Source organism: Pyrgilauda ruficollis, unplaced genomic scaffold (genome assembly GCF_017590135.1).
Source record: "Pyrgilauda ruficollis isolate IOZ18807 unplaced genomic scaffold, ASM1759013v1 scaffold19, whole genome shotgun sequence".
Lineage (NCBI taxonomy): Eukaryota > Metazoa > Chordata > Aves > Passeriformes > Passeridae > Pyrgilauda > Pyrgilauda ruficollis.
In genome coordinates this window covers 6,853,485-6,868,875 of record NW_024518095.1, presented here as the reverse complement: position 1 = coordinate 6,868,875, position 15,391 = coordinate 6,853,485, and positions in this window count along the sequence as shown.

Here is a 15,391-nt window from a genome sequence, read left to right as displayed (position 1 = left end):
TTATCTGAAGCTAAACATGAAGCAGCTCTCTTAAAGGAGGAAAAAGTGGGAAATACTGGTTTTAATCCTGGGGAATGGAGAGTATTTCTGCACCTTAAGTCCTTTTAAACAACTCATCCTTAATTTTATAATTCATGCTTAAGTATAAAACTTCAAGTACTCAGTTTAATGGCCAAGTTTTCCTGCAAACTACACAACCAGTATTTGAAAACTGACTCAAACCTGTTTTTTACTGGAGTAGGGTGGTGTCCTGATTTTTTTTTCCCACACTTGTGTAGTGTTGCACACTCCACACAAGTGCAGTATTCAGTTGTTCTACTGAAAACCCACTTAAGTTTGATGAATGCTGTCTTACATAGATTAGCCAAATATTTCTTCATAGTTTGTCTTTAAAGTTTTCCAGATAAGTAGTTGATATTTTTTTTGCAGCAGTGTTTTTTTAGTGGGATACCATTTTACCTATTCCACTATTGAAAATGGAAAAGCTGTCAAGGACTAGAGCACTTACAAAGCTGCCCTGTGCAGCCCTTACCTTAGTCTCATATTGCACTTACGGCTGTTACTTTGTGACCTTTCTTGCCTTGCTGTATTGTGACTTTATAGCAGAAGACCTTTATAAAGGAGACATTAAGCTTTACATTTTCACCAGGGATTAATTATGTATACTCTCCCTTAATGGCTTCTCAACATACTTGGAGGTAGGGAAGGGGAAACCAAAAGCCCACAGTGTTTTGATTTCCGTTGGCCTTAATCCATATTGTTCTGATTAAAATACTCATGGTTGATGCCTGTGGCCTTTGACCCGGTCTTGCTTGATGTATATATAAAAATGGCTGATTGTAATAGGAATTGTTAATTTAGAAACTGAAATGAAAAAGTATGAAGAAGCCCTGTGGTCTTCAGAGTTAGCACCAGCATTTATTTTTTACCAAGAAAGAAGAAAAATGCACTGCTGGGTATTGTAGAAGTTCCAGGAAAGAGTGCTTCCACAAATCTGTACTTAGCATGGAATAGTCTCCAGGCTCTGATATTCTAGTAAGAGGGCTTTCTGTTCCAGAAACTAGGGGATTTCTAGCTATCATTTGCAAAACATCATTCATTATTTACCAGGAAGCCTTAAATTTACCAAGGGTATGAATTTAATCTACATCCTAGTCTTTCACATTAGTGATCTTTCCTAAGAACTTCCATTCTACAAGCAATTTCTGATTCTAGGCAATGGTGGTGACGAACTCTGAATAAAGAATTCTAGTCAGTCAAGCAAACTTCTAGCTGCTTAAGAGGAGAAATGAGGGGAAAGCACAGTAACTTGTTCCGTAAAGCTATGCTGCTACTTGTTCTGTGCTCAGAGCAGCTACTGTATGAAGGGTGGTATTTGATTATTTGGTATTTAGTTTAACTCTCTGTGGAAATAAAGTGTAGCTCTTCACCAGTACTGGACCAAACTACTCCCACTACAGTTTTTTTCATTTCCTGGCTCTTGCAAAGGCACATTAGTATGAGCAAAACATTCAGCTGCATTTACTAGGAAGAATAAATGGAAATTAGTGTTTATTTTATCTTCATGTAGGTCTGCATTGAATCTGCTGATCGCATTTGGTGCTGGTTATTTTAGTGCTTGCTGGTTCCCAGGGGACAGCTGGTGCTCTTACATTCAGCTGTGGCAAAAGCCATTACTTCCCTCCTGTACTCCATTAGGGAAAATATGGCCAGCAGATCCAGGCAGGTGATCTTTCTCATCTGCACTGGCAAAGCCATTCCTGCAGCCATGCATCGCAGTCTGGCTTCTCGGTTCAAAAGAGGTATGGAGTTACTGAAGAGAGCCCACTGAGTGGCCACACAGATAAATAATGGATAAATATCCCACATACATGGAAAGGCTGCAAGAGGTGGGACTTTTCAGCCTGAAGAAATCTGGGGAAGTGCTTCTCAATGTACAAAAGGAGGATGTAAAGAACCAAGCTCTTAAGCTCTTCTTAGTGGTGCCCTGTGGCAGGGCTAGAACCATTTGGCATAAACTGAAATGTGGGAGGTTTTGGGTGAATGTCAGGAGACAGACACTTTTTTTAACTGAAAGTGACTGAGCACTGGTGCAGGTGGCCAAACAGGTAGTGGAAACATTAAAAAGCTACCTGGATATGGTTCTGGACAGCTGGCTGTAGATGTCCCTTCTTGAGCAGGGCTTTGGAGCTGGTGATTTCCAGAGAGCCCTTCCAGCTTCAGTGATTTTGTGATGCTGTACATTCCTGGTGTACATAAACCTGTGTGCTTTCATCACCTTTGTCTTACCAACCTCACCTTCCACCCTAGTTATGCTCCTTTAGTCAAGGGCAAAAAGCACAGGGCCAGGCCAGCGGTCTTGGTCCTTTCTGACCATCTCTGCCTGAGGCAGAGCTGTGAGTGTGTGATCTTTTGCACTTGTCTAACTTTGTAAATACTTCTTGCCTTAGTATATACAGGAGCTGAAGAACTAGCTATGGACTTCATAATGTCTTTAATGTTTTTATTGAGGTGTTCCCCCACTGCACCTTTTGTTTTATATAGTCAGTGCACTGATTGCAGTTACTGATAGAGGCTTCCTTCCTGGCTTTATTCTGGATGAAAATTATATTTTAGGGTTTTAAAAAATTTGTGTAGGTTTTTGTTAAGATGATAGAAACAAAAATGGATGGTTTAAATTGAGAAGACTAAGGGGGGTGTGTTGATCTTGTGCAGCAGGTGAGACCTCCTTGCCTCATCTCTGAGAGGGGAAGGCGTAGGAGAGTCTTGCTTTCAAAATCCTTCAGGCATATTCCTTGTGCACCTGTACTGCTGTGCTTAGTAACTACTACTCAAAAGGATAACTAATTTCACAAAGTGGCAATGTCCCACCAAACATTAGAAATTCACATAATCTTCAGACGAGCCATGTGAAAAATGCCTGTGGAAACTTCCACATCCTGCAGCTTCCTTGAAGAGCCCAATACAGCCCAAACCCCCATACATTCACTGGTCTGTGCTGTTCTGCATGTATGCTGTGTCCAACTGGATGCTTGAATTCAATTTCACAGTATACCCAAGGTCAAGATTGTGTTGATCCTGAAAGATAGGTTGTTTTTCCTTGGCTCCCTTTTCTCTTGGATTTTTCTCTAAATGTTTTGTGAGAAGAGTTGTTTTCTGTGAGGCTCCAGAGAGCTCACATTCAATTGTTAAGGCTGGAAAAGACCTGCAAAATCAAGTTCAACCTTTGCCCTCATACCAGCATGCCCACTAAACCGTATCACGAACTGCCAGGTCCAATCATACTTTTGAGCACTTCCAGGCATGGTGACTCCACCACTTCCCTGGGGAGCCTGAATCTCTCGTTATGCTGGTCAGATGTTGACTAAGCCCTTTCCTCCTCACAGGTAATTTCAGTTCACATCCCATTAAATGTCATTCAGAATTACAGGGCAGTGAGCTGCATGTTGCCTGGAGAGTCTAGACTGTGTCCTTACGTGACCTGCCGTTTCACCTGAGACTGGGAAGCATCCTGTTATTTTAAGGAGCAATCAAAAAGGAGGTGAGAGCAGAAAAGGTTTGTTTTCCAGAACAGAGCAGGAGTGTCAGCTTATCCTTATCTCTAAGGTGGCTTAATGTTTGCAAGGAGCCCAACATCAAAATTTAGCTTAAAAGAGGATATAAATGTTAACTGCTGCTTTTTTATTGCATGCAGCTATTTGTTATTGTCCTACCAGAGTAGCAGATAATAAAGCAGAGTATGGCCTGTAACTGAAACTCAAACCTTGTAAAGCTGTTAGCAATGAATTACCAATGTGTCTGTTTGTTCTCTGTTAATGGGAGCATAAAATGCCACCATAAAGTTTGCACTGCTGCACCTGGGGTACTGGCAGCAGTGACTGTATGATGGCTCAGTAAAATGTTGACAAAGATTAAATGGGAAGAAGCCTTTCATGCAGTCAGGAAGGCTTGATCTAGCAGAAAATAACACAGAAAATACAGTGATATACGTGACTGGCTTCAGAGTGAGCTGGGGAAAACTATCTGTGGAAAAGCTAATGATTTAAGTAATTTTTCAGTGCTGCCACAGCATGTGATGGCCACAGGTGATCTATGAGGAACTCCTCCATGAGATAATAATCCTTATTGATTTCTATCTCTATTTTCATGGCTGTCAATCTGGCTTCCATTTGTGACCCTTGGAGTTAAGTTTTCTGGTCAGTTTGAGAAAACTGTGAGGTTGAGGAAAGGTGGTTGAGGAACTTCTAAGAATGGGTCTTCAGGGCAGTGATGTTTTCTCTTGTATTGACCAGGATTAATACAGCATGAGAAGGAAGACAGAAGTAATCACATCAGCTCTCACCTTTCCCTCCTGAGGCTTTCTTCGCCCTCTGTGTTGTGGTTTAACCCCAGTCAGCCACCAAGTACAACACAGCTGCTTGCTAATACTGCTCCCTTTTCCATTGGGTTGGGGAAAAAAATGGGAAGGAAGGTAAAATCCATGGGTTGAGATAAATGTTTTTTAGTATTTTCCTTCCTTTCTCGAAAGATTCTGCTGTTTAGTGCCTCACGTGATGACATCATCAATATATATATATTGCAGGTGTTTCAGAGCTTAGAGTGATGTTTTCTCTTGTATTGACCAGGATTAATACAGCATGAGAAGGAAGACAGAAGAACTGCTTCTACTAGCTTCCAAGAGGAGGTTTTAGTTGTGATTTTATGTGATGTGGGAATAGCCCATATATTTTCAGCACCTACTTTATGTAATCACATCAGCTCTCACCTTTCCCTCCTGAGGCTTTCTTCGCCCTCTGTGTTGTGGTTTAACCCCAGTCAGCCACCAAGTACAACACAGCTGCTTGCTAATACTGCTCCCTTTTCCATTGGGTTGGGGAAAAAAATGGGAAGGAAGGTAAAATCCATGGGTTGAGATAAATGTTTTTTAGTATTTTCCTTCCTTTCTCGAAAGATTCTGCTGTTTAGTGGAATACAGCAATAAAACCATGCTGGTTTGAACATCCCAAGGATATTTGAAGTTTGCAAGAACTGTAGTAACTAGCCTGGAGGAGAAGAGGAAGATGTGTGGAGATGTTTCTCCCATGGATTGGCTCTCTGAGGAGAAAAGGTAAAAGATATCATTATGAATAGTTTCCAAAGGACGGCTCACAAAGGACGAAGATGACAGCAGTGCCGAGTACAAGTAACGGATTCGTTTCATAACCAGCAATTCTGTCATATCATACACCAGCATTAAAGTACAACGTGATGCAACTCTGATAACAAGCACAACAGCTCTGAGAGCAAGTAAATCAACGTTGTGATCAGTGACTTAATAATGAATGTTTATAACAGGTTTGTTCTAACATGCTATAATCTTATTTGTTGTTATCTCAATCTTTCATTGCCCCATGTCGGGCACCCAAAAAAAAGGACTGTTGCAGTTTAACACCAGGCAGCAGCTCAGTACTATACAACTGCTCACTCACACCCTCTCCTTCCCTGGTGTGAAGAGGAGGAGAATCAGGAAGAGGGTAAAATGCATGGGTTGGTGTAAGAACAGTTGAAGTTTAGGAACATATTAATAATTAAAATATAATATAATATGCTAACAATTACAATGGCAGTTATAATGAAAAGGGAGAAAACGAAAAAATGAAAATACCCACTTGCCTCAAAACCCCCCACCCACACTCCCAGTGATGTGCACTGCAGTTACTCATCAAGCACTGATGGTTGCCTAGCCCATCCTTGAGCAGGGATCCCCTTATCCCGACCAGTTACAGTTTCATTGTTCAGCATGATACCATAGGGTCTGGAATATCCATTTAGCCAGTTTGAGTCAGCTGTCCTGGCTGGCCACGAGAAGCTGCAAAGTCCTTGACTTTGTATAAGCTTTACATGGCAACAACCAATACACCAGTGTGTTATCAACATTATTCTCATACTACATGCAAAACACAACACCATACCAGCTACTAGGAAGAAAATTAACTCTACCCCAGCAAAAATAAGGACTTTGAAACATTCTGTGAACTTCCTTTGTCTTCTAGGAGAGACCTTAAGGCACCTTTCTCTGCCAGGATAGATTGGATAGATTTCAGTAGGAAGATTAACGCCATGAGTTGCACTGTTCAAAACTCTGTACAATCAAGAGAAGTCAAACTTTGAAAACCCTTGTTGGGACAGCGGGAAGTAGTGGCAGTACATTCCTTACATCACCTGACATAGAGCAAAGACACTGAAGAATGCTTTCAAAAGGGCAGTGGTTCCAAACTGTGCATTACAGGTATGATACCATCCTTTCTAAAGTGACTGAGAGAGGATCAATTAAGAATCTCTCTACTCAGAGGACAAACTCCGTGGTTAAGAAAATTATTATCACAAAAGTCGTAAGATAGCTGAGGCTATGCATAAAGACTGCCATGCAGTCTGTGCAGAGGGTTTGATGATGGATGCAGAAGATGGTGCATAGCAAGACCAAGTCCTGTAGCAGGTGCATTCTACAGTGCTGTGTTGTCAGAAGCCAAATGTAGGGGGCTTGATAAAGCCAAAGACTGAATTATGGGTAACAGTCTTGTTCAGACTGCAAAGAACGTGGTTTTAGAGTGCATCTGTTTGCTTCAGCTGAGAAATGCTGAGGAGGACTGACTGGCATGTGGCGCTTGTGCACCAGCTCAGTGGAGTAGTTTTGACTCTGTAAGTAGGAACTCCTGCTTCCATATGTTTTCTGGCTGTAAAGCCTCAGCATAATCTGATGGATTGTCTGGAGATTATTGTGGAGAGAGAAAGATGCCACACCATATATAATGTAAATGGCTTTATAATTACACGATAGGAAAATGACCAGCGGAATTCATCTGGGAGGCAAAAAGTAAGTGTTTTGTGTCTGAAATCAGCACATAAGAGGGTCAGGGTCTGTAAAGTGCCAATGAAAATAAAGCATGTGCTTTTATCACTTGTTCAGCATAATCCTTTCAGAGTTCTATATTATTTTTGAAGGCCTTGTGCCAGGGCTTTATCAGATGAACTGAGATCAAAGGTTAGACTTGATTATTTTTTTTGTTTCTTTCTGCCTCTTTTTCTGCCCAATTCTTCTAAGCAGTCCAGAGGCTTTATGTAATGAAAAGCTTTTGTGGAAATGGAGCAATAAAAACTGTTTCAGCCTGGTCTTCTCAGCGAACACTTAGAAGAGCACAGAACATGCAGGTACAATGCCAGGATCTGGGCTCACTCTGTGTACTGAACACTGATTTTTGATGTAGTGGAACTTCTAAGCTGTAATATGGAGAAATGGCTGCACAATCATCCATAGAAACCTGGAGTCAAGAAGTCTTGATCCAGTCACAAAGCACCCACTGATAAGGCTGCCTACTGGGCCTCATCTAGCACTGGGTTTTGTATTTCCTAGATTGCAGGCAACGGGACAATGGAGTGGACGAGAAGTCTCTAAGCAAAGTCAAGAATACACTTAGTTTCCTTGGATATACTGCATCCAGTTCTGCTGGACACACTGATACCTACACCCTGGACTCCATCCCTCTGAACCATTGGATTTATGCCAGAAATTCCAGAAACATTGGTTGTATTAATGTGATTGGGCAAGACACAGACTTAAGCTGAGGCTAATAGTTCAGCCTGCTCCCTGACGTGGTTTGGGCCCATACAGCACCTGTCCCAGTTTTGTCTAGTGAATTAACGTGTAACTCAGACACTGCTCCTGAGACAGTTTATGGACAAGACCATTCTATTTTGGGGGAAGGAGGGATTGGAGTGAGTGTGTGTAGCTACACCTGGACGATGCTTTGAGGGCAGGCAATATCCCCAGACAGTTTAATTCACAGTACAGAAGTAGCCACTGTGTCTAGAGGCAGGAGGCAAGTTGTGTGCTGGCACTCTGGAGGCAGAGGAGCTCACAGAACCAAACACACTGACTGAAGCCTCCTGGCTCTTTGCTGGATGGAACTGGGACCCTGGAAGTCTTGAGTGCACAAAATGCTGAAGAAGGGATCCTGATGCCTTTTCTGGAAATAGTAGCTGGGCTGGTGGCACTGCTGGAGTGAGTTCTCTTTCTGCTGAAGCTCTGCAGTGCAGCTCACATCTCTTCCTCTGAGCTAGCATGTCAACCTTTCCAGGAGTGTAGGGTTTAAAAACAAGTATATAAATAGTTATACAGGGTGAAAGAGGGGATACTTAACAAGATGATTATTTTTCCATAAAGCCTATAGAAACTGTGGTGGTGGTGATGGCAATAAGATTCCAACTTGACTGAGCAGTCAAATGTGTCCAGATGGAGGTACTTTCCAGGGCATTTCTGCTTTTGAGGAGTGTCATACATCCTTACTGTGATTTGCCCACCTGCACACTTGCTGGGCTGCAAGTATTTAGGTTGTGCACATGGGGGCAAAGTCAGCTGCAGTATTGACCACCTCCCTGGTTCTCCAACACAGTTTCTAATGTCCCACGTGCTGTACGATTTTGGAATTATGAACACATCAATAGATTCAGGACCTCCCTGTCCTACCTTCAGCCTGCCAAGTACTCTGGATTTAAAGCTTACCTTTTTAGATAGCTGAAGAAAACAGGAATATGGGCCTTTCATAAAACAATAAATACACAGCTATGAATAACAGTGTCAATACACTTAGTTTCCTTGATTTCCTGGCCATTCTTCTGCATGCACACGGGAGTCCTCTGCACATGATTCCTTGTCACTGTTTTTGCAGATCTGCTTGGCTGGGGTCTGTTTTCTTTGCCTTTGACTTTCCTGATGTAATTTTCCTCGTGCTGCTGATGAGATCTTTTTATCTTATAATGCTGGAGTTCTTTCATCAGTTTATCAGTTGATCTAGTCTTTGATTGTTCCCCTCCTGCATGCAAAATGTTTTGCTTGCAAAACCACCTTGCAACCACCTTGCTGATCAAGGATGCTGTTTCAGACTGGAAAACCATAGAAGCCAAAGGGTTTCTGTTGCCAGCCTTTTGTCCATCTCCACCACCACCAAGGCTGGAGAGGCTGGAAAGGTACCTGCTGCCAGAATTCCTCAAATTTGCATGGGGAGTTTTCTCAAACTGTCCTTCTGAGCCTTTCAGAAAAGGGAGGACTTGCTGAACCAGAAGCTGTAGAGGCGTTTCCCAGCGGCAGTGAGGCACACTCGGGCACATGGTGGCACTAAGTGCCTGGCAAAAAAAGGCTGACTTTCTCCATCCAGCCCTGACTGCCTGCGACCTCAGAGCTACAGCCCTGATGGAAGAGGCAAAAGGCTGAGTATTGCAGATTGCAGAGCAACACAAAGTAAGAAATCTAAGCTTCCCATAGGATGTCTGGGAATACTCTCTTAGCAAGTGTCTTCCTCTGTCTGTCATCTGTCCTGCAAATTCTGCTTCTGGTCATATTACACCCTCAAATCCCTTGGGGAAGCTTTTCCTGGAGTGTTTTCTCATGTCTCCCTTGCAAATAAAGCCAGGGCACATTTCTGCTACCTTATTAAAAGATCTATGACATTTATTGAAAATCTCACTCACATTTTAAAAATACATTCTTTTTAGAAGGTGATGGCTTACTTTTTAGTTTGGATCCTTTTTCTGAATCTTTTAATGGCTGGTTAACATCACGTTGGCAGCCTAAACTTCTGAGCCATAAAAAGTGAAACTTTAAAATTTTTTCCTTATGACAGAGGTATTTGGAGTAGGAAATCTGAATGACACAAAAGGAGAAATTTGCCAGGGAGCTCTAAATGGGAAATAGAGCCGAACAATCTTTTTCTAATTATTGTAATAAGAGTGCCATTATCAGAAATGCTCTGTGCTCTATTGGGAAAGAGAGCTATGTTAATAGGAAACAAAGATATTTGATCCTTCATAGATCAAAGCACTTTTAAGGTGCTGCTGTCATTATGAAAGGCTCTTGGTGTAAGAATGGTACTTAGTGGACAATAGCTCTATTGTCTGTCATTTATTTAAAAAAATTAAACATCAGAGTATATGTTTTATTTATGAGGGCCCAGATTTGATGAGAAGTGCTTCACTCTACCATAAAGCAACAGTTTTTAGGACAATGCTGTAGTTCACTGCCTATAAATGTGAGAAATTCCACTGTGCAAATAGGAATATTTGGTATGGGAATAAACACTTGCTGAAATCCACTGAAGTGAAGAAATCCCTTGGAAAGCTTCTGAATTCTATGCTGCAAAGGTCTGTGGGCTTTTTTACCCATTTTTCTTCTTTCTCTTTATGCTCACTTGTGTTCAGGATATAGCTCTGAGTGCTTCCAACTAGGCTTTTGCTTTTTGTGTTTTTGCAGTGCTTAGAGCAGTCAGATTCTGGTCTGAGACCAAAGCTCCAAAGGGCTCTCCTAACACATATAATAATAAAAGTAGAGAGGAACTGATGCTGAGAACAGTTCATCTATGGTTCACAAAATGAATTTCTTACTGTTAAATCCTCTGGGGGGTGGGGGGAAATTGCTTAAAGACCTGGAAAGTCCTACATACACCCATAGTCAACATACACCCACAGTCTAGTACAAAGAATAGTGTCAAGAGAATAGGAAAAAGACAATTTTTTGAAGGAAAAGCCAATCAGTTTTTTGTAAGTAGAAAAGCAGTATTCAGAGATAGAAATGAAATTATAAATACTGATATTTTAATTTGACCTGTATTTAATTTCTGTCCAAGCTAGTATTACCTATTCCTATTTAAGTGGAGTGAATAGAAGTGTAAAGCTATTTGAATTTTGAATAGTCTGTCAGTTCACCAAACTTAGCACTTGATGAACTCAATAAAACACAATTATTTATTGGGTTTTTTTTCCTACCATTTCTGTAATACCAATAAAAGGTATAATACAATCCTCCCCTGTGTCCAGCTTGTGGGGCCATACACAGTCTGCCCACTGTCATTTTGGTTTCTCTTTGCTGCTTTTTTAAATGAGAAACTTGATGACTATGAGATTTTTTTTAAAGTGCTTTTGCTCCAGCATCTTCAAAGCTCTTTTCTTGTGTTTTTTTTCCCCCACAAAAAGAAACTCAATCTCTATACAACCTCTCTATGCTCTCCTAGAGATGGGCAAACTTATGTTTTGCTTGTGGTACTTTTCAGCCCAGAGCAAGGAGGGCTCATGACTGTCAGTTGCAAAGCAGCTTTTTCCAGGACGAGGAGGAGGCTGCTTTCAATTCCAGAGGTGGCATTTCCTGAGGCAGATGTTTTGGCACCCCTCACTGCACAGACAGAAACCTCTTACTGGAGAGCTTGGGCTGGAGAGCTGGGGCACTTTATCTGAAGAAAACACCAAAAAGAATATTTTTCTGAAGTCTCTATTTTTTCTAAGGTAACTGCACAAGCTTTCTACCCATGGTGATCCTCCAGTTTCCAGCCTGCTCTGACTTTACCTCTCTGCCAAGTGAAAGTGTATTTTTCTCTGACAGAGCACACTGACTCCTTGTCTTTGTGGCAATGAACACATGCCAAACCCTGCTGTCAGTGTTCCTAGCTTCCATCCTGTGTGCTTTATTGCCTTATTTCAGCTCAGCAAGAATGTCACTGTCCTCTTAGAGACACAGTCTTCAATACCTTAGGGCTTGGTGTCTTTAGCTCTCCAAATCCTCCAGAATAGGATGGAGAAGGTCTCCTGGGTTACTAGGTTGAGCAGGACTGGGTTTCCAGGGAAGCAGAGGCTTTTCCAGAATATGTCCTGTTGTCCAAACCTACCAAAAAACCTTGGAAAAAAACACAAACCCCAGAAAAAAAAAAAAACCCTAACAAAAAACCCATGAGAAATTCCAACAGTTTGGAGGATTATCTGTATACTGGGACAAATATATATAAAATTAAGCAAATTTCTTCATACTTTGCGTTCACAGTAAGGCATTCAGTTATGTCAGGAAACTGTTTTCCCACTTCATGCATTAAAATGTTATGCTGCAATCCACTCCATGGGTTTAGGGGAATGTTGTTGGATTCACTCTGGATGGTGCACAGAAGAAACAAAAAAATTCTCAGGAAGTAGAATAACAAGCATTTGCTTGAAAACTTTAGAACATTAAGGCAGGCTAAGGTACTTGTGTAAGGTATTTTAAAACCAGATCCAGACAAAGTAATGAACTTCACAAATTTTAGCTTCACAAACTTAGGTGTAGCCACCTTTAACTTACCCAGACATAACAAGGCACTTACTGAGGCACTGACTAGAAGTTTGTAGTCTGACTTACAATAGATTTTGAGAAGAAGAACTTAGGAGAAGAAAGAGAAAAAAAGAGAAAGTAGAGAGGAAGAGAAAGGAGGGAGAAAGGTATACAGTCACCATCGTTGGATGCAGTGATGAGACTTGATTCTTGCAATTTAGATGTCTGCTGGTCGAAGTGATGGTGGCAGTCTTGATCTGCCAGGGCTGGGGAAGCCCATGAAACACAAAGTCCAGTGTGTTAATGTATGCTCAGGCTCAGTGGGAATGCCCAGCTACCTCCTCTGACAGGGCAGTTTTACACTGTATGATGCAACACTTTGGATCACATGGCATTTTGGGGGTTTTTGATGGTTTATGACACCTTCTAAGACATGACAGCTGCCTCTCACATCAGCACAGTTGAGCCAATTATTCCCCATCACAAGGGATGAACCTTCAGACCTACCTGTAAATGTCCCAGTATCTCCCTCAGAGGAAAGCTTTACACCTGAGCCAGTTATGTAATGTAGGATTCTGGGATGATAAAAAGTACTATCCCATCTCCCAAGATCTGTTTCTTCTCTTCCCTCATGTGGCTCAAACCCCTGTTTGTAGCCTCTGGTGGAGGGTGTGCACCTCCTCTGCACCTGGGCTCTTCCCTTGCATGCTGTTGTCAGCAAAGCACCTGCTGCTTTTGCAAATGGCCAATTGTTTGAGCCATTCACCACTAGCATTCAGTGTCTCACTCTGAAGCCCTGATTTCATATTCTAGAATTCATTCTCTGGCCACACAAAGCTCTCTGGAGTTCATTTTCATAACTAACCAGTAAAGAGACCTAGAAGGACTTCCCAGAGGGCTGTGGTACTTCCTATGAGAGATGAAACACCTGTTTTGAGTAGAACAATCTCCCCTATTACTTTTTTTTAAAAGGCTGGGAGAGGTCCTTCCTCCAGGAATGGGTTAGTTCATGAATGGGAAATGCTGAGAATAACTGCAGTGACCTCTATAGATAGTCCTGAGAAGCTGTTGTTATGTATGGAACTGAATTAATAACTGCAGACACCTGTCAAAACAGTGATTGCACAGAGAGAATGACACCAGATGCAGAAGGAGATGTTTGAAACTTCCTTCAAGAATTAGTTTTGGAGTCCTGAGACCTTCAAGGCTGCCTGCAGAAGAATCTGGTATGTGCATGCATAAAGCTTAGTGGAAGTATTCAGATTCACAGATGGACAGTTTTCCTCTTGTAAACAAAGCATATTTTTTACTTGACAAGTGGAAATAAAGGTGACAAGTTGCCACCTGTGAAAAAAATGAAATAGGGATTTTGAGTGGACTCTTTGTCTGTAACTAAGGTTTTTAGAAATCCTGGCTATGGGCCAGCTCTCAAGAGGAATATTCTTAATGTTTGTTTTTTCTTATGACTGAGATTGGATCCTTAGATAATTTTGAAAATGCCACAACAAATTTTTTTATGGAGAGAACATACTCATGTTTCCTGTGTCTCCAGAGTCACTGGAGCACAAGTCTGTGATTCTCATTATATGAACAAGATGTTCCTAATGTTGATACTGCCTTTTCTTTCCAGTATATTTGCCAGGGTTAGGTACAACACATGGAATCTCTTTTGCTTTATATATTAGAATGGGTAAATTTGCATTTTTCTTTAAAATTTCTAATCACATGTAGCTGGGATTCTGTTCAAGCAAAGACATATAAAGAGTTCAATCAGTTTTCTAGGCTTAGTTCCACATTATTTTTCACAATAACATTGTTGCAGAAGGACAGACTTATCCCTTGTTTGGCACATGTTAACGAAAGAGAACATGAGGTGCTTATTATGGCTGGTGGAGATCCTGGTCCCTCCCTTCCCTCCCTTGGTGGAAGCAGTACAGCTCTCCTGGAGTTTGAGAGCTGTCTTCTGCAGCACCTGAGCATCTGCACAATTACTGTTCTTCATTGATCTGGAAAGAATTTTCTGACACTTGCTGCTGCTGTTGTGATCCTACTTCTGTTTTTATACTGTTAGCTTTTTGTATCCATATTCCTTCTCTTCTGTCTCCACTACCTTGTCTTCCAGTGTTTTCCTAAGGAAAACATTACTTTTGCTACATTTTTAATTATTTAAGCCCTTCTTAAGTGATCAGTCAATGAAATTTTCAGCATCTTACCTTTCATACAGCAACCTAAACTACGACAGAGAAATGTCTGATTACATTTTCATTACAGTTTTACACAACAGTCAGAGGAAAAAAGAGGTGCCCCTGATAAGCTGAAATTCCTATTACAGATGATTTGGATAGGAGATAGATTGGTACTTTACATGGTAGCAGCTTTCTCACTGTCTAGTATATATAGGTCACTCTACTGTCTAGTACATGTAGGTCACAGAGAGAGGAAGCAAATATGGAGCAGCAGCACCAGCAAGGACTGCACAAGTGGCTGCTCTCCAGCTGAGATAATTACAATCACCAGATTAGTCAGGGATGTTCTCTTCTCTTTGGGGACAGATACTGAAGCTGCATGCCCACCTGGTACAGCATTGCTGATGTGGTGTCATTCTCTGTCCTTCTCTGCTAGTGTCTGCCAAGGCTTGGCCTTTATCCCCATCCATTATTTTACAGGTGATCCCATCTTCTTTATGGCTTTCACTGTGTCTCTGACTAGCTCTTTTCTCTTGGCCATCTGCAACTACTCTGAGGACTGAGTTCCCAAATAAATGTATCTGGTGAGCCTGAGTAGAGGCATGCTCTGTCTGGCCTCCTTAAATAACCCGTTGCACAAACCTGCAATAAACTCTCCTTCAGTTGTTACTACAGACAACACTACAGGTCTGTGGCACAAGTGCCTTCAGAGAGAAGTCCCCTGTGCATGTGTGCTAGGTCATTGCCCAGAACACTGATGTTGTGACCTCAGGCACTACTGCTCACTATTTGGTACATAATTAATAATAAAGTCTTTCTTCCACATATCGAGATGTGTACCCCCGGTGGCTGTTTTTCCCTTCTGCATCGAGGCTTTCACCAACCAGCTCATTCTTCCTTTGTAGGTATTCTCTTTCCCTTCATTACTTAAGTTGTACTATCCTTCTCCTAAAATAATGCAACTTCATTTTTCTTCCTTATGGTTCCCGGCTCTAATATTGCTTACACTGTCTGGTGCACGCATGCATGTGAATTCATCTTTACTTGCTTGTTTTCCCACCATTTCAATGTCCTTAGCCATCACAACACTTCCATCTTTTTGTAT